Raw genomic sequence first — 19,458 nt, 5'->3', positions numbered from 1 at the left:
GCTTCAACCTTTCTATTTGTTAGTTTTCAGTTGGTGACATATCCATTACATTTTCCTAGTGTCCAATACAAAATTACTTCTTGCGTCTTCAAGAAAACATTTTTAACACTTTTTTATTTTATTGTTATTGTTTTCGGCTGTATTATATTTTATAACGCCTACTTGGAACTACTAAAAAACTCTTATAAAATTGTCTTCTGATTATTTTTTAAGTATCGCTTAAATATGTTGCGAAAGTGCAGTAAGGAAAGTCTTTACAAAACTACTTTTTAAGAGCGTTAGACAAATTTTATAGTAACTGCCAAAATGTTTATAAAACTGTTTTGTAGTGTTTGTAAAAGGCCTTACAAAATATTGATAATAACTATAATGTTTCATAAAACGGTGCCAATTTCCTATTTATAGCAGTTTTGTGAACATATTGAAAACATTTCTGGGAGAAATGCAGTTTTATAATTTGTTTCTCCGAAACGTTTCCGCAACTATTATAAAATACGAAATTGCTAGTTGGGTTGGAAATTTGTCTCTCTTCTATAGATACTTTCACGGAAAGTATTCAAGTGACTTGGCACATTCGATTCTACCAAGAGCGGTACATATCAGAAAGACGCGACGGACTGGGGCTGCTATCAATTTGAGGTTCAACTCAGTACACCTCGAACTTCACTTTTAGAGAAGTTTTCCATTTGGAGAACTTCGTTCATGTGAAATAAACTTCCTGAGAACGTTTTTCCAAAAGGATTTAATCTTCAGCAATTCAAATCCAATGTAAATCACTACTTTCGCACAGGCACCGCTCTTAGAGTACTTGTTTTGTCTGTCAAAAAATGGCTAATTGAATATTCTACTGAAATGATGGCCAAAGAATCTTCCAGAAATAATAAAACAAAAATTCGAGAAAATAAAACATGAAAACTATCTAAATAATAACCTGAAGATTATCAAAATATCGGAAAAGCCCTCTTAGACACTAACGCCAGTAACTAAAGGCTTTACAAAAATATGAGGCAGATATATCAGAAAAATCAATTTTGCCTTTGTCTAAAGTTGAAGATCGTTTGTAAATCAGATTGAAGTAGATAATTTGATCGACCAATATGCCTCTAGTTTTGAAGCAAGGTCAATATATGTCTGAGAACTTTATATTACTAACTGCGATATGAATGAGAAGCGGAGATCTTAGCTTAGAGCTAGCACTGTGAGAATAAGTTATTGAACGTATAATTCGGGCAAATATGTTTCTTCACAATAAACGAAATAACTGAGCAGAACTGGAATACGTTAAAAAGAAGGTGGGGCCCACAAAATAATCATCAAAAAAGCGAGGAGTAGTTGATACTTTAAGGCATCAGTTTTAGATGATCAGAGCCTCAAGATATCACGACCCTAAAAAGAAAAGCTGGAGCCTGTTGGGCTGAGTAGATGATATATAGTCAGTGATATAAACAGACACAGGAGTCCATAGATCGTCTCTTCAAAATAGTCTCGAAAAACTTGTGCACCCATGTGGAAACTTTTATTAGCTAACGACTAACGAGGTCTTACCTTTTAGCGTGTGATTCCTTTATGTATATATTGTAAATAGAGTTTTTGTTAGAATCATAACCTGAGTAGGCAATGCGTGATTTCGATTTTGTTTTTTTTTCAATCATTTTCAATCCAAGAATTAAGTTTGTATGAGAAAAATACTATTGAGATTACCGGTCACTTGATTCACCTGGAACTTTGGTTATTAAGTTTTCTATAAATCATATAGGTATGGGTGAATATATTTGGGAAACCCAAAATCTGAATTCCTAGTTTAAGTCAAAATACCGAAACGTTTCAAATAATAAAGAAAATTGGACCATTGAGAAGAACTTGATTTGTTCCGTAGTTCATATGAAAACATTCTCCCTTAATAAATTACAGACAATTACTGTTGATTGTGAATTTCATCATAATAATTTTATATATATCATTGTTTCATGAAATATTTTTGAAAACGAAGAAGACATTGTCTTATGTAACCCGCAATGCGTGATTTTGTCTCATAATAATTCGGTGGGTTTTTCCGACTGGTACTTTTTTCAACTAATTACCGTAACGTAGTTAGTGGGATTCTGAACTGGACACGGAATCTGAAATTACCCAAATTAGGACAAACACGAAAGGTTTAGTTTACTTTTTACCTCACCTAGAGCGCGTGATAATGCAGGATCGGTGTTCCGTTTTTGTTCTCAGAAATTATTTTCAGTGTCAAGATACTTTCCAAAACTTTCACTCATTTGTTGTCTGTAAATCTTGCTGTATTAGTTCCATTCAATGTGCCAGCACGAGACACTAGGGGGACTTTGCTTTCCAATATCCCTTTGAACTTCCTAACTTCCAAAGCACCTCTTGGTATTATACTTCAATTAGCTGACAAATTAAACCAGCCGGAGTATATCTCAGAATAAATTTCACAAACTAGTTTTGAACCATATGATACATAATGAGCAGTAAACCTCTCCTATTAACTCAGGTTAGGTTATGTTAGCCCCAAAGTGAGTGAGTCTATTCGACCCTCCACCGCAAACCGCAAGGATTCATTGTGACCTCACCTATTCAGACTCGACCAAATAAATCCAGCTTCTTAACGAAGCAGATTAGTTTGTATGATGAGTGGACTTTCAGGTCAGATGGTAAGAGTACGGCTCAGCCGAACTCTAAAAACCTGATTCTGTCCCCAGCTGTGCATCCACAAAGTAAGTGCTCTTATATTTCATAATTTTTCAGGCATAAGCGACATACATTGTATTCCGACACTCCGAGTCTCTGAATATGATGATTCAAATGACGGTGACCGTTGAGAAGGTCTGTTAGACATCCTAGTTCATTCCTACTGTAGTCTGTAGTCTACTGAAGATTCTGCCAGAAGTCCATGAAGCCTAAAGCAATGCCAATGACAGATTCTGGTTCGATGAAGCTGCTTGCAGCACCATCCTTTGCGAATCAGCAGCCTCATTGCCTTCCAGGCCAGTTTGGTCAGGAATCCAAACCAGAGACAATCCATTAAGTCTTCCTATCGAGTAGAGTCACTTTTGGCAATTTTCTACCAATTTAGACGTTGCTCGATAGGAGCCAAGAGCTTCCAACGCTGATTGACTGTCCAAGAATATATTTATTGATTCGTGTATGAGGTTGGATTCTTCCAGTGTCTCCGCACACAATTGAATAGCGTAAATTTCTGTTTGAGATACAGTAGCAAAGGTTCCTAGGTAGGTTGACATTTCTGTGCTGGGTCTGTAACTGAAAAAACCTTAACCAGAACCGAAAGGTGTTTTTGATCCATCTGTAAACCAACAACTATCTGCTCTCAATATTTCCTTCATAAGGCAGTTCGTAGTTGACAGTTGGAGGCATAAAGTCAGAGGTCATTCCCAGAATGCTGTGACTCCAACCAACAGTCTGTTGCACTCTGCATTGAATTGATTTGTGCAATTGGCAAAGTGAGCAAGTCTATATGTAGTCATCTAGCATCTCTCCCCAGAAAAATGTGAAGAGAAGGTAGATCTAGAAGGATCTACATGGCCACTGACGGTGTGGTACTGATGCCACCACTGATGGCCAGACAAACCTGTCTCTCCAATTAACTTATTATGATTTCCAACGTCACATCCTTACTTATCGCAAGTTTGTTGGGACCCACTGCAGTTTTGAGACTGCAGTTTATGAGACGTTCATGTAAAGTACGTTCATTTTGTTTTCGAGTCTTTCCATGTTTTTGTAAGGCCTGTTTGAACGAATGAATCAATGAATTACATTATACAGGAATTAAATGCCTGATTATTCCTCGTTAATGATTTCCAGCGTTTGTAATTTCACTATTGCATGTGCGAGTGACACTTCTGAACCTGTTTATATGTCACAGGCTGTAAATATGGCCTAAGCCCCTGAAAACGCTGACCAGATACCTGGACTTGTGTGGTTGAAGATTTGTTGTGTATACGTGGCCTGCTGCTTATTCCGATTTCAGTTTAACAAGTGCGTTGTGCATTGATTACTGAGACTTCGAGAAAAGTTGAAAATGAGTCCGTTCCTGTGTGTATTATGACGAAGACGAAGTGAACATATTATACTTCTTGACTATGCATATGTTGGGTGAAATAAAATATATTATGACGATTATTGTTACGTATCACGCAACAAAGTTGAGGTTCACCTATAGAAAATGATGTTTTTCCTTTAGGAATGTGATTAACGTAGACATTCACTTTTTCAATGTCCCCAATTATGTCCAATAATAGTGACTATAATTTATTCTAATACTCATTGGTTGTATTGAATGATTGATATTTGAGTTCACTGAAACGTGATATTTATAATTTATTGGCTCCCCAGCCAGTTCATTTATTTATCTATTCCAGAACTTGAGATGCACTGTTTTGAACCTTTGGTGTTGTAATTAATATTTCTGGAGTTTTATTCCAACACCAAACGGTTATTTTCAACACGTGTTTCAATCACCAAGTGATCATCTCAAGAGGGAGATTGATCTTTCTCTGATCTTTCTGATAAAACTCCAGTAATACTCAGACCAAGAACTGATTATATGTTTTTTATATACCTACAAACATATCTCAACACTCTGCGATGAATTCATTTGATCATAATCTAAAACAAATAAATTGGAATCTGCAGTGGTTCTTTGCACTTCACATTTGGGGAGCTATTATTATACAGGGTGTAACTGAATAAGTGTGAAACATTTAAGGAGATGATTACTCATCGAAAAAAAGATCTTTCATATAAAGAAACTTCATTGGAGCATCCTTTGTTAAGATACATTGTTTAGGGTGAAACAGGCTATGGGAAATGAATTTTCAAATGTTAAATAAATAATAAGACAAAAAGTTACATTGGAAATACATTTTAGGGGTTGCATTTTCCACCCCTTACAACCATGGGGTAAAGCAAATAAATTTCTGGCTAAGTGTCTTTTTGGTAGTACAAAACGTCAGTAACGATGAGATTGGAACCTTCAGTGTAGAAGTTGAATAACTTTTTTCGATATCAATTGCCCTAACACCAAACTGATATTTTTGCACTCGACGAGCGTTTCGCCAACAAAGTTAGCATCCTCAGGAGAAGAAAATTGATACCTAGTCTAGTCTGGTTGATCCTTATGGGTCCACCACCAATGTTCAACGGAGAATGTATCGTTTTCGAAATACAGATTGTTGAAATTTTTCAAAACATGGTAGGTTTTTGCCATAAGTTTTTTGCAATTTTAGTTATTTTCATCAAACATATCATAGGAAAAAGTTGTTTATTCTGACGAGATTCACCACATACTTAGTATTTGTAATGTTCTCAGCAGCTTCATTTAGCGCCCTAGGCGCTAAGTAATATGCATCGATATAGTAAATTGTAAATACCTCCAGCGTTGTTGGGAAAGTGTACCTTTTTCACTTGGAAAAGGTGTGGGATTGAGGTTTTTTCATGAAAAGTACCAAAAGTTTACTGTCAAAGAAGTTAGGGCAATTTGAAATAAATAATGACAGCCTACGCAGCGCCCTCTAGATGTTACATGAAAATCAATACGAAATTATGATTTCCTACGTCAAAAAAACCGGGGTATCGAATTTCGTGCGAATAACTTATTTTTTGCAAGAGTTATTTTCAAAAAGCGAACAAAAAATTCAATTTCAACACCCCATATCTCTGAAATGAAGCATGAAGCATCAGATATAAGTTCATAAAATTGTCTCCGCAATACGTCACTTGAATAAGTTAACGTACTTATGTTACACCCTGTATATCTGTTCGGTCTATATGCGCACTGGCCCCATGCAGTGCAGGTATACAGGATTATTGGTAGTAATACGGTCTTTATAACCAGCAACTTCACTCTTGGAGTCCCATGTTGCTTTTGCGGGCTATAATTGAATAAAGGTTTTATCTGGTGTGGATCCATAGGCTCTGGTCTGGTATTTATGTCCCTGGACGAGTGGAAAAGCGAACAGCTAGTGGAGCGCGGGTGGAGTTGGTAGTGAGAACAGAGGTGTTACTTATAACAATCGACGGTGCGATATATCAATTGTTATTTTACTTTATATAGAGCTATACCATTGAAAAAGATTTGTCTAGTTGGAGTTGATGAGTTGGTTGGTTTTCTGAGATATCTTGACTATCTGCCGTGATCATCTTGTAAGATGGGAGTCAAGAAGTTTGGGTATTTTCTGTTAATAGTCTCCACTGTCCAGACTTGAAATGACCTTCAACTTTCGAAGAGTTGGCATTGATGATCGATTTCGGCGACTTAGCGTACTGGACAATATAATTATGCAGATTTCCTTTTCATCTCATCCGTTACATCTTATAGCGACATCAATGGATCAACAGAGCAAGAAATTGGGAAGCGCTACGTCCTAGATGAAATACTCCAGTTCCATCCAGCCACTAGTGCTAGACACGGTCTATTTGTACTGAATGAGAAACTGATTTTCAGTCCAATACAACCTATTACCACACACGAGTTCATAGGGAAAAATCGATATCTATAAGCAATTCAACAATTCGATAAAAACAGATGGTTAACAAGACAGTAGCACACCTTCTCAGAAAGGTAAACCAATTGGAACTACCTAGTACGAGTGTACCAATCAAGAGATAGCATAGGGCTTCAGTCCACCGTTAATGAGACTTTGGGTTACTACCTTAATCATTGCAAACACTGAGTATGCCTGCTGCAATAGCAAATGACACTACATGTATCTTTTGACCATGTTCATCTTTCTGAGTAATGATTGTTTGGGAAAGACATGAATGGACACGAGTTAATTCCGATAAACTACTGGAATGTTTTGTTACTTCTGCTCAAATATCAAGAATACCCTTCAATGCATCGTTACAACACGTAGAGTTGTTCGTTACATATCACTTACATTCAATATCCACGATTCAAAATCAAAAGGTACTCAAACAATCACTAAAACAACACAATTGAACACAACACCACTAGAAGGGAAACACCAAAAAGGAATAACAGAATCTCCAGTGGTACTGGGCTGATGGGGAATACAGCCTATTCGGAATTATTATCAGTTTCAAAAATTATTATATTTTGAATAGCCATAATGAAGGAGGGTAACTGAGAATGAAAAGTATTTCATTCGGTTCTTTGGCACTCAGTATTATAACTAAGGGCTATTTTCGATGAGTGAAAGGATAATAATGACAAATTCAAATGAGACGAATTATTGATGTTTTGAAAAAGTGATGCTGAACGTTTTGGTCAAATAATTGAATTTTTGTTGATGTCAACTCAGCGTGTGTCAGCAAGAACCCCATTTGAAGAGTCATTTCATCTTTGAAGTAATTATTTTGAAATTATGAAGATTTCTGTTTCAATTTCAAATTGAAATGAAGAAAATAAGAGAAATGAATCTTATAGACAACAAAAATATTGACAGCCGTTGAATATTTTCAAATAATTTGTGTACCAAATACACAAAGATGTTTTCATTTCTTTCTGATGTTGAAGTTTCAACAGTTTTTGAAATCATTTGTATGCAAGTATCACTATCTCCATCGATATTGTTTCAGGTTACCATGATTGGGCTAACAATTTATAGTTTAACGTTGCGGCGCCAAACAAATACGCCCCATAATAATCGGTCATTTCTCACATACTTCCGCTCTGCGCACATTTCTCAAGAAGTAGGTACCTATTTAGGATGCATCGATGCATCCAACGTCATGCAATCTACATGCAGTTATTCCTCAACAACACGATTGACGATAAATCTTTCAAGAAAATTATAATGTAGGGTGCGTACATCAAGTGCAAAAGTAATTTGTGTTTAGCATGTTGATGTTAATGAAGGATTCTGAATGAAATTATATCGCTAATAATGTTGGGTAGTTTCGTTATCGTCGTCATGCGAGTAACATGAAACATTCCTATTTATAATTGCTCAGTACTGATTCGAAACTAATTGAAGTACCCAATATATTCGCCATTAAAGTAGGAGAGTGGTCTGAAAGTTTTCGACCTAACAAAGATTCGTATTTTTTTTATTTTTCAACATACTCTCCTTTCAACTCTACACAGCTCTCCCAATGATACCACTATGTCTGTAACCCCCTCAGATAGTAAGTACTCGACGTTATTTTTTCCGCTGTCCTTCTAGTGTAATTTTTAGCCGGAAAAAGCTGGTTTCCCCTTTGCAGTCCACTGTTTGTACTGTATTTTTGTTTCGGGCGTATAATGGTGTATTCAAGTTTCTTCCACAGCAATTATTCGGCCCGAAAACTCGGATTCATTACGCATGAACTGCGCCAATAGAGCGTGAGCAACCGCGGCACCCAACGTGCGGACAGTTTTCTCACGCCTACATGTTGTTCGATATACAATTGTTTTATCTTCCGTATTCGAGTCACACACAAATTAAAAGAAATGCGAAGATAGTCCAGATAAATGTTTATTGCGACTGTTCGATACAAAGTTTTAACTTATACTACACATTTCTAAAACTACAATATCAACCTGATGATTTGGTCAACTTAGTATGGTTGGAGAACATTTTAGGGATGAAAGAACGTCATTGGTCAGAGATCTAATAGGTCTAACCAATAGATGAGGAGATTCACGAATACCAACCTTCAGTTCCTACAGCTCAAAGTATTTGCTACTGAAGCCGATTGTGAAGGCTGATTAAAGTGTAAAGAAATAGTACAGGACCAGACTTAATCTCACGGGCAATCTATTGTATTTGCCCCAAGAGGGCAAATACAATAGGATAACTCAACAATTCTACTAATTACAAATATTTCATGAGGTTTGTGATGGATTGCAGTGCAGTGCAACGAGGTGAACTGATCATTAATGGGTCCTTAAGAATTTAGAGGGATAACAATTTTAGGTATACACTCCAATAGAAATTTGAATACTGAGAATTTCTCATACTAACAATTTTAAGGCATGGGATTTTATGAATCAATCCTGTTGAAAGCGCAATATGAGGAAAATAATAAAACATGGATTGTTACAAACATGTTCTTTTGGCATGTTCATAACCTCTGCTATGTCTCTCACTTCAATTGGACAGTCATCTAGCACCATATTGTGAGCTTTGCCGATGTTTTCGTCGGTAATTGCAGTTTTTGTACACTCCAAATGTTCATTGTCTCCCAAGATTTTAAGGCCACGTTTAAATTCAGCTGCCCAAAATTTCACTGTGATAAATGATGGTACAGAGTCCATATAAACAGAATCCAACTCATCTTTAATTTATGTAGACGTAAATTTCAAAAACAGATATTCGATGACAGATCGATACTTAATTTCGTTCATTTTCATGAAAACATTCACATCAACTCAAACGACTGTTGCATAACAACTACGCGTTCAAAATAGCTGAAACCTTGGTGAGTAAAGTGGCCTACACACGTTACGATTTTTCGTACTGCATGTTTAACTGCAAATCGTAAAGAAAATCGTACGACATGCATTCCAACCATTTTTCATCCACACCTAACGACATATCGTACTGCCGAAGTTCAGATTTTATAGTTCAAAAGTGTTGGTTAAAAAGTTGTTTTGCAAGTATGTCTTCAAAAATTTCAAAAAGAAAAGCTGCTGTCCTTTTAGCTACGGTATTAATGGTAGGTGATGACGATGAACAACGAGAAGTTAAGAAAAAAAAATGGTGTAGAAAGTGGTTAATGGACAAAAAGAAATATTCTCATATGAATTTATTACAAATGTTGCAACAAGGAGAGTCTTGTGATTTTAAGAATTATTTAAGAATGGATTCTGATACTTATACGTCTTTAATGGGTTTAGTTTGCAATAAAATAACAAAACAAAACACAATCATGAGAAAGGCAATTTCTGCTGAAGAAAGATTGGTCGCTACATTAAGATATTTAGCAGCAGGATGTTCTTGTGAAGACTTTAAGTTCAGAACAGGTATTTCACCTCAAGCCCTAAGTGAGATTATATCTGAGACGTGCAAAGCTATATATCATGCACTGAAAAATGATTATTTGAAGGTAAGTATAATGAAAGAAATTCTAAATTTAAAAATTTTATATTTTACAAAATATCGTACGAACCTAAAAAAACATTATTAAAACTGAGAAAGGAAAAAAATTCTCGTCAAACTTAAAGCGAATACTTAAAATCAGGAAATAATTCAGCTTCAAAAAACAGTATAGGTACCTATTTAATAATTATCTTCTTCACAATTTGCACTATGCGGCTGAAGTGAAATATATACTGATAGATTTGATGTCAACATGTTTAACCTATCTTTAGTGATTTCATGAGGGGGTAAATCTGATTGACCGCTAATTTCTGAATACTGTTGCGATAGAAATGTTGATTCTATAGGAGTATATTTGTTATTCGTTTGACGTTGCAGCACATTCTTTGAAGGAAACTTTAGTGTGCAGTCTAATTAAAGTTTTCCCTGTGCGCCTTAAAATATGATGTGCGACCACAACTTTTCCGCAATGAGTCTCTGCTGATCATCCAATTTTTTAAATTGAAATGCAAATCTTTTTCCCGTTATATTAAACTCGTCATCTACATTTTCTTCACCGGACAAAACTTTATGAGCAGCATCATAGAGAGCCATTTTTTTTCTTCCCAGACATTATTATTTTTCTTTGTTGCAGTCCTCTTTCGGGAAACATTTTGTGGTGTTACTGAGGTAGTTGTTTGAATTCGGGACTTCAATGAGCTTTGTGAAATCTCATCAGTGGTACTGATAGGTGACAATATCTAGTTTCCTTCAGTGTAACAGTTACTCTGGAAGAAGAAATAGAAAAATTAGTAATTTATCAATAGTAAGGAATATATGAATGTAAAAATGAAAATACAAAAAATATTACGATATATTTTACATTTATTTCGCGTGTGTATATCTATGTAGCAGAAAAAAATCAGTTAGCCCTGTCTAGTTTGCATTAGTTTCATAATGGACATATTTTAGGTTCCATCAACAGAAGCTGAATGGAAAGAAGTCAGCAATGGATTCCAGAATCTTTGGCAATTTAATAACTGCTTGAGCACAATTGATGGAAAACATATAAATATAACAAAACCAGCCAACAGTGGATCATATTTCTATAACTATAAGGGAACATATAGTGTAGTTCTATTTGCTGTAGTAAATGCAAATCATGAATGTATATACGTCCATACTGGAACAAATGGTCGAGTCTCGGATGGAGGAATATGGTCCCAAACAAGTATATGTAAGCGTTTACTCGCAAAGAAGCTGAACATACCAAGCCCCACCAAATTTCCAGGAACAGATGATAAGGTACCATATGTTTTCATTGGGGATGAAGCATTTCCACTGATGGAAAATTTAATGAAACCGTACTCCCAAAAAAACATATCTTATGATGAAAAAATATTTAATTATCGTTTATGCCGAGCTCGCAGAGTTGTGGAAAATGTTTTTGGAATATTGGCTTCACGATTTCGGATATTTCTACAGCCTAGCAACTTGAGCACAGAAAATATTGATAATATAATATTGGCATGTTGTGCTTTGCATAATTTTTTGAGAAAGACATCTAAAAACAATTACATATCCGAAAAATGTGTTGATCGTGGTGATTTTACCAATAGTAGTCTAATACCGGGACAATGGAGGCAGCAAAGTAGTAGTGGCATGAGCAATTTGGAAAAAACAAAAACTACAAACTCAAATGTCCTCACAAAAACTGTAAGAGAAACTTACAAAACATTTTTTAATACTGTTACTAGAGTTTCTTTTCAAGATTGTATGGTGAAATAATAACCAAATAAATGTATGTTATAGCAATAATTAGTGGCATAATATGCTAATAAAAAATCATATTAATTACCATATCTGTTTCTCTGTTCAAATTTGATGCTTCGTCGTCGTAGTTTGATACTCCTTTTCGTCCTGTTTCACTTTCTCTAGTGAAAAGTAATAAATCATAGTACCAAAGAGAAGGCTCATAAATATCATCGGTCCCGGATCCAGTGCGTTCCGATTCATCAACCTATAATAGGTAGTTATGAATTATATAAACAAAAATTATGAAAAATTTTATATTGAACTATCATAAACTATCTTGACTTAAATACATATAAAATATCTTACCTTCTTAGGTTCACGTCTAAAAGATGTTCTTATGTTGTTTATTTTCTTTCTAATCACTTCTTGAGATTGGTTTGGAAACAACTCTTTGAATTTTGCAAATAAAACATCGTAACTTGAATTTCTTTTTATCTTATTTGCGTAATCTTTTGATTTCACATCCCACAGGCATCTGTTTTCTTTATATACAGCAATAAACTCTTCCCAGGAGATCTTATTTTTTATATACATTATAAACAATATAAAATCGTAACTACCGCAGCAATAAGCTCCACACGTTCCAACTTGTTTACAACCCCACCTCATACACGACCGTTGTTACGATATTTTATGGAAGCTCCGTACTGCGAACGATTCGACGACTGCATACTGCAAAACATCCAGTTTGCCTACACACGTTACGATTTATCGTTACTACGGCAGTACCGATGCATATCGTACTGCAAGCAGTATGAAAAATCGTAACGTGTGTAGGCCGTTTAAATGTCAACAGATGAATAACGAAATTCACTAGCTTTCATTTACGAGGGCCGTTATCTCCATGTGGAGGTCGTAAACTTTTCAGACTCCTCTCGTAAAGATGGAGGAATGGGAATAAATCGGTTTACTTCATCAACATCAGTAGTTACCTAGGTTAGGTTAGCTTAGGTCCAAAGTGAGTGGGTCTACTCGACCATCTACCGCAACCCGCAAGGGTATATTGTGGCTCACACCTATTCATACTCGCCAAATAAACCCAACTCTCCAACGAATCCGATTAGTTTCTCTGGTGAGTGGCCTTTCAGGTCAGATGGTGAGAGTACGGCTCTGTCAAACTCTAAAAACCTGATTCAATCCCCAGGGAGGCAGGTACAAAGTATATGCTCTGCTGTTTCATCGTTGATGAGGAAGTTGGATAGTCAAGGAGCAAGATTCCCACCTTTATACCCGCGATAACCTTCCCATATGATGGTTTTTGCACGTCAGCTACACCTGACGATGCGTCAGATTCAACCGTACAGGGCTTTTTCGTCTCTGGTTTTGGTGAATCATCACTTGTGCGCAAATGTTTGCTGACCTGCTCATGGGAAGTTTGTTCCTCCACCTGAGACAGATTCTGCATACACCGCCCAAGAATTTGGTGCAAGGCGGTTTCATAAGGTACCCCGCTCTTGAGGAGACGACTCAGTCGTTTCCTGGCTGCTGCACCAACCTTTCTTTAGGTTCAATTATTGGATCAGGGAGGTCAGTTGGAGTCGTAAGCTCGACATCCATCTCCTCTATAGATTCAGCGTCAGCAAGAATTTTCAAGTTTACTCTGTCCATGAAAGTCCCACGAGTAACTAGGGAAAGAAGGTCAATCACGGCAAGCTCTGCATTACCGTGACAAGGCGATGCTACGACGAGAGGGCGCCCGGTATCTCGAAGTTTCCGTAGAGACAGCTCATAGGCTCAGTGTCATTCATCCTTTCGGCATAGATACACACAGTTATGGATACATTCAGTTAGGGAATAACAGAACCACAAGTGATTCTGTTATTCCCATATCCAGTGGGACTACGTGGAAACAGGCATCCGATGGCCGGTTTGCTCCCACATCCCAAGCCAAGGCACTCGCCAGAAACAACATGCAGTGAAAGATCAACGGGGACAGCCAACTTGAGTTACTAAGGCTTTTTTCAAGTATCTGTATTACCTACATTTCCAAATATTAACCTACATATTTTCTCAATCTATATCTTTTGGGAAAAATCGAGCAAAAAACAGTTGGCATTTCGGGCTCCAGCAAGTATAACCAATTCCAAAAACTGAGCAATTTATCAATTGTCCTTTATCAAAGTGGAAAATTCATAATGTTTCAAAATCGACATTATTTACGTAAATTTTGTTGGTTAATAATGTTGTAATCCAAATAATTTATTCAAATCAGTTTAGAATCATGCAATTCACCATGACCATTCAGTAATTTCAAAACTATTGATTTCTCTGAGTTGAATACCAGCAAAATTTCAACAAATGAGAAAGTATGACTTTGTTCAAATTCAGTCACTAATTCCATATAATGCATAGAGCCACAAAAGTGTATGAAAATCACCACAGAGTCACTGTTCTGACCCACGATTGTTTTCTCGCGAGTCACGTGAATAATTACTGTACACAAGAATTTTTTATCGACTTTTCTGGGTATTTTTAACCTTCCACAATCTGAAAAATATAAAGATTATAATGGAGAACTTTATACAAGTGTAGAAAATGCAAACTTTTCAGTTTTCCCCGATAAGTTACTGCGTAAAATCAAAGTATTTCTCAAAGAGGAAAATGTTCTATTTATCGGTATTCAACAATTTTGCCTATCAAAAATATTGCTAAGAAATAATACTCATCCTTATGTTCCGGGGGCCAAAATCTGCCTCCGTCTTCAGAAATGGACACAAAATTTAAAGATATTTGCAGTTATTCCGTTTGATTATTTATTCCTCAACTTCTTCGAAAAATGTCAAAGTCGATAAAAACTGATTTTCCTCCACAAAAAATGACTTTCGTTGAATACCTACACAAGATTTATATTGAATTTTGTGATGAGATGAGTAACTGCCAAGTTGTACAGTAGAAAAGACAAGATTCATTCTGACTGTACTCTTACAAGGTTCAAAACGTTATGTAATTCCATAAGACAGTGGTGTTCATTTTAGCTAGCTAGTTAGGGCGTATGTCCGATTAGTCATTATAGGGAGGGAAAGATGATCAGATAAACTAATTGGTGGGAAAAGGGCATAAGAGCGGGTGAGTTCCAAGACAAGCGGCACAAGAAACAATAGTTTACAATATTTGCCTGGAAACAGGCCTAAATATACGGACTGATTGAGAAGAGATATTCGTGAATATTAAATTTCATGACGCTAATTGGATTAAAAAAGATTCAGACAATTGAAGGACCAACCGGGAAACCAATGCTGGGAAACCCATCATAATAATGCAGAAATAAACAACTCAAACAGAGTTCTATTACAATACTTTAATAAACTAAGCTGCCTTGCTGTATAAATTCAAGGGCTGGCAACTTCAGGCTAACTACTAGAAATTACAGAATCACAAACTAGTCCTTTGAAAATGATAAATTGGATGGCAGAGGCTTGAGTCAGAACAGTTACAACTTTTTAGATATTCAAAGGTAATGAAATAAAATATTTTTCATTCGCTTATAAGTACTTTTCATTTCTCTCTAGCATATTTTTTGTGAGGATTCCTGCATCATTTGGCGGCACCAACAAACTCAATTAAAATACCGACTGCTCTTCAGAATCTCATTTTCATTCGTTATCAAAGAACGCTGATGAAAACAAAGAAGAGTCAGGGAGTTAAAGAAATTATCTCTTTTCTATATAACATGTATTCATGAAAAGAGAAATTTTAAGTCACATAGCGTTTGGTCTTTTTGAAATCTGAGATACGAGTTTGATGTACAGTTCGAACATAAAACATCAAGATCAGACAACATTTAGGTAAAAATACATAATTTTCAGTTTTTTTTTATAAGAAAGACAATAGTGATGCATCACTTATCGTTGAAAGGATGCTACCAACTTTCATTTTCAAACAGAAGAGAAAGTCTTGTGATGAGTTTATCAATTTTTATCCAATTTCTCTTGATTTTTGTGAATCGGATTACCAGCTTTCGAGTATCTGATTGATTCCGCCGTTACTTGATAAAGATCCATAGTAATTTTATAAACTGAAACGGCACTATTTGATCTCCACAAACTTGTGTTTGGGTTTGGGTAGTTTATGAAAAAGTTTTATATTAGTTTTGTGAATTTAGAAACAAACGATAAATATCATAATTTCAAGAAAGAAGAATTCTAAACCCACTTCAGTTCATTCATATAAATGATTGAATTTATCACCATTCAGTTCCTAACAATAATGGAAAGTTCATTCACAAATTTATTATGGCTTGTTTCCAGGACAATTTCGTAAGGAGCACCTCTTTTTCTAGCCATGAGCTCACAGTTTTGTGACGCGAAATATAGATTTCACTATTTCACTATTCCTCATAAAAACATATAGGTGTCATATCAGGTAATGCAGTGGCTCACTCTAAGGAATCACGATTCTAAGAAATCATCCACTGGTTTTAATGATCGGCATTTATACTAAAACCGATAATGATTGAGAGTAGAAGTAAGCCCAGTTGACAGCAAATTGGGGGCGTGCATATTAATTTTTGAGAGGGTTAAGAATGAAAAATTCTTAGTACAATTAGTTATAATATTCATACACATTTTTTATTTATTTCATTAAAACTTTGCAATATCGTAATTTACCTAATCGTTGTAGTCATTAGGTGGGCCTTATGAAAACGGAGTAATAGTCGTGGTAATTATAGTAGGTACCAAATAAATCAACAATATTGATAAAAAACACAATATATATATATATATATATATATATATATATATATATATATATATATATATATATATATATATATATATATATATATATATATATATATATATATATAAAACTTTTTTTCACTATTGGGTTGCAGCAATTGATAAGTGAACTCTTTATAACTATTCTCAAGCTTTCGAGTAACTTAAACTCATCGTCAGGGGTACTAGAAAGTACAAATTACAAATTTTTGATAATAGAATATAATATAAATGTAAATGTACAGATTTTCGTCTAATCTTCAACCTCAGATTCGTCATTGTTGCTACCGCTATCATCAAAGTGAATTATGATTGGTTCAATATTGTGTTCAATACGGTTGTCTACGTCCCACATTTTTTGCTCCTCTTTTAAAACATGCTGCATGCATTTCTTCCAGTCTTCTGCAGAAACAGTTCGAATAGCTTCTTGTAGGTGATGTTGCACGTTCACTAATTTAAATGTTCTGTTTTCTCGTGCCACATTAATTCGCCCAGATTAATTCTATTGGGTTCAATTCGCAGTGGTATGGTGGTAACCTTAAAACTGTAATTCCACGACTTAACGCCATTTCATCCACTGCGAATTTTTTATATTTGTCTGTGTGTAATTTTGTTAGCTGAAGTAGTTTTGCCTTTAAACTATCTTTGTTATATTGGATGTTCTTATTAATTAACCATTCTTGAATTGCTGCTTTTTTCCATGATTGTTTCGGTAATGGTTCTGAATGTCGACTATGGTATGGGGCATTGTCCATGACGATGACAGACCCAAGTTCCACAAGTTGAATGATGCCTTCAAACCATTTTTCAAACACCTCCGCATTCATCTCTTCATGATAGTCGCCTGTTTTCTTAGATTTAAATATCAATTCACCATTTGGTAAAAATCCACTGTCGCTTCCTATATGCGTAACTATCAGACGACTACCTTTTCCAGATGGCTGTTTTAACCCAACTGACAAACCTACAATAAAGGCTTGTCGTGCACTTGTTATATTACCATCCTGCCATACTTTTCTGACCGTATGTCCTTGGTTAACCCATGTCTCGTCCATGAAGTACAATTTTTTTTGAGCTTCCGAAATTCGTCAATTTTTCTTAGATAATTTTTTCTCCATGCTATTATTTCTTGACGTTCAATAAGAATGCTTTTCCTGTCAACTTTTCCGTAGGTAAATTTCATTTCGTGTACAAGTTTCCTAAAAGATTCTTTACCCATTTTTGGGACCAATTCATGATCGCTAAGTGCCTCCAGAACTGTTTGTAGTGTGTGCAGCTCATTTCTGAAAAAGAAACTGTGAATAGTTCTGCGTATACTGGTTTTGGCTTCTTCATCAACTATGATTTTTTTTCGTCCGCTACTAGTTTTTGACGTTTGTAGGTCCCCATGAATTTCTGCCTCTCTTAGTATTTTGTAAATCGATGATTTTGGTACACCGGTATAATCAGAGCACATATCAACTAATTCATCTTTTGTAATTGTGGAACTTGATGATGTAGAAATGCCCGGTTGGTTATTAGGTACACACGTAGAATTACAGCACATATGCACAAAGTCATCTTTTGGTGGCTGATGATATATTTCAAGACAGTGAAATACTCGCAGTACAATTTGTTTTTCTCTTACTGACCGAGACTCCGACCGTTTTACCTTTTTCGACGTGGAAGGCCCGATCATGTCTCCCATTTTTTGAGTAGTTTGAGTACGGTGTAGAAATATAATTATGTAACGCTTAAACACTTATTAGCACTATTATTTTCACCAATTATTATCACAACACGTCGATTGCTGACTAACTTAACTGTAAAACGTACAATTCACGCTTTATAATTCACAAACCAATGATACGCTCATGGCTGCAAGTACATTAGTGAGGACTGCAACGATGAGATGGAAGTTACGGTAAAGTGACAAAGACAGAAATATCGTTGCGTACAGCGTTGCAACCAGTTGTAATAAATATCTAACACTATGCAGAAAATAATGAATTTTAACTGATCAGTAATCAGGAAATGTATAAGTATTACTCATTACAATCTCATTACTGATTTTTGTCATAAATAATACCTTTTAATCGTACTACTATTGTGTATTATCTATAATTTGCCACAACCTACAACTCTACTGCTTACTATATTTTGATTCTGCTATAAACTGATAACGTAAAATTTAGATATGACAACGCGCTTTACTCTCAATCGTTATTGGTTTTACTATAGTCACTTTGAAGGCGGGTTGGTTGTCCTTGTTTATATTTCACTGCCTGAACTACTGTGCATGCTGTTTATGACGAGTGCATTGGGTTGAGATGTGGGGGTTGAGCAAACCAGCCATCGGATGCCTGCTTTCAAGTAGTCCCGCTGGATACGAGCTGAACTTATCAGCTGTCTCTACGGAACCTACCTTGTCACGGTAATGCGGAGCTCTGCTGTGATTGACCTTTGATTGACTGATTGATTTTTATGAACAGAGTAAACTTAAAAATTCTTTTTTGACGCTGAGTCTACAGAGGGGAAGGATGTCGAGTTCACGACTCCAACTGACCTCCCTGTAAATTTAGATCAGGAGCGAGAGCTTTTCAACTCCTAATCCATTAACTGAAACTAAAAAATGTTTGGTGGTGCAGCCAGGAAACGATTGAGTCGTCTCTTCAAGAGCGGGGTAACTTATGAAACCGCCTTGCCCCAAATTCTTGCGCGGCGTACGCAGAATCTGTCTCAGGTGGAGGAACAAACCCCCATGAGCAGGTTAGCAAACGTTTACGCCCAAGTGATGATTCACCGAAACCAGAGGCGAAAAAGCCCTACACGGTTGAATCTAAGGCATCGTCAGGTATAGCGAAAATCCTTATATGGAAAGGTTGTCGCGGGTATCAAGGTGGGAATCTTGCACCCTGACTACCCGACTACCTCATTAACGATGAAACAGAACA

Source organism: Leptinotarsa decemlineata, unplaced genomic scaffold (assembly GCF_025532065.1).
Source record: "Leptinotarsa decemlineata unplaced genomic scaffold, Ldec_3_MD MMD2_tig00000010_RagTag_RagTag, whole genome shotgun sequence".
Lineage (NCBI taxonomy): Eukaryota > Metazoa > Arthropoda > Insecta > Coleoptera > Chrysomelidae > Leptinotarsa > Leptinotarsa decemlineata.
The sequence above is the reverse complement of the archived record's forward strand: the minus strand, read 5'-3'. Positions refer to the sequence as shown.